Raw genomic sequence first — 1,854 nt, forward strand, 5'->3', positions numbered from 1 at the left:
GTGGGTCCTAGAGACCAAACTGGCAGTGTCTGATGAGTATATGGGGTGGGAAACAGCTGGGCTGACCACATAAAAAAGAAGCAGCAGCGCTGCCTCTGGTCTTCCTGGGTCCAAAATGAGAGGCAGCCACTGGCCAGCCACAGCTTTGACCAGCTTGGCAAAATTGAAATTGGATCTAGTGTCAGCATTAAACAAGATCACTTTAGAGCTTGGTCTCTGCTCAATTCTGTGTGCATTGAAACATGCCTGATGCCATGGTACTAATGCACTGCGCATCATAAATATTAGTAGCACTGTTTTTGACGTAGCCTAAAGCAGCTGCCAAATGACTTCCTGCTCGGGAATGGCAATGCTGCAAGCGTGGTGAAGTGGCTCATAAAACCCCATGCATGGCACGCCATCAAAGCCCATAAAATGTTACTTAGCTGTAGGACAATAATACCTTTCTGAAGCAGGACAAGGCAGCTGGCTGGATTCCCATGTAGAATCTGTCTTGGATGCTTGGGGAGCGCTAACAGGATACAGGATCTTTGCCTGTCAGTGCTTTGAGAACAGTGCAGGTGGGTATGACCACAGCTTCTACTGGGGTACCAGTGCTGATGCTGGTGGGCTTGGGGAAGCTGCAAAGGGACAAGAGCAATGGGCAGCAGCGGTATGTTCAGGCTGAAGGGTTTTAAGGAGTGAATGGAGCTCATAAAATCCAAGGTGCCTAAAGCTTTTTCAGAAGCTGAATTAAGTCCACTGGTCTGGATAGATGTATTGTGTTATTACTATTATCAGTTGTTTTTCTTAACCCAGTCAGGACTTGGCGGTGCCAGGTGCTATACTAGCCAAGAGCAAAACCCAGGCCCTGCCCTACAGAGTTTGCAGTCTAAGTATAGGATTAGCAGAAGCAGGTGGGTACAGACAGATGAGGCAGCACAAGGAAGCAGTGCCCTGATGCCAGCTAGCAGGGTGGGCTGTAGTGGCACCTTAGCAGAAGCTTATGAAGGATCCAGGTTTTTGGAGATGTTATGGCAAAGAGTAATCTGAAGGATCAGCTCAGATCACAGAGCAAGATGTAGAAAGCATCAGGGTGCCTGTCTGGAAGTGTGGCTGTGGGAAATCACATTGCAGGCTGAGCTCTTGGGGATGGTCTCTTGGCCCAGAGACAATGAGTAGTGGGGACAATGGGTGGAAAAGAAAAGGAAGTGGCCTGTGTTGGAGTCAGTGCTCTGGTAGAGTTTTGGGGGGCATATAGGTGCAAATTGTGAGCGGTGGGTCTCTGCAGCAGCATTCAGAGAGTGGCTGTGAAGGGATGAGAACTGTATTTGTGAGTGGCAGAAGAGGTGATGTTGCAGTAACTGAGAAGCTGAGAATTTGCCCAGGCTTTTGGCTGTGCAGAATGACAGAAAAGTCCATAGATCTGAGTGTTGAGTTTTGGTCTGAACCTGGAAGGTTTAGCTTGGAGTTGCAGATCCCAGGCAAGACTATAGCTGGAAATGTCCCCTGGAGGGGTGATCTTGCTGGGCTGTGGTGTGGAAAGAAGAGGGAGGCTAAAGTCTGTCTCAGGGACTTGGTTTAGGCTTACAGTTGAGGGACACTGGAAGGCTTTGTTTGAGCAGGTCTGGCATCAGGGTTGAAGCGGGAGCCACCCACATGGAAGGGATGGCTGAACTTTTATCTGGGATTGGACTGATCTTGGAGGCAGTGGGAGAAGGCAGCACTGAGATCAGAACCCAACTGGGCCCTCTCATCAGGGGACAGGAGGTGAGGAGGGTCTTTGGAGAGATTGTGAGGGAGCTATGAGTAGAAACAGGACAGAGGAGTGTCATTGAGCCCAAAGGGACATAAAACCTCAGGAAGGTGATAAAA

The sequence above is a fragment of the Falco punctatus genome (assembly GCF_963210335.1).
Source record: "Falco punctatus genome assembly, chromosome: 7".
Classification (NCBI taxonomy): Eukaryota; Metazoa; Chordata; class Aves; order Falconiformes; family Falconidae; genus Falco; species Falco punctatus.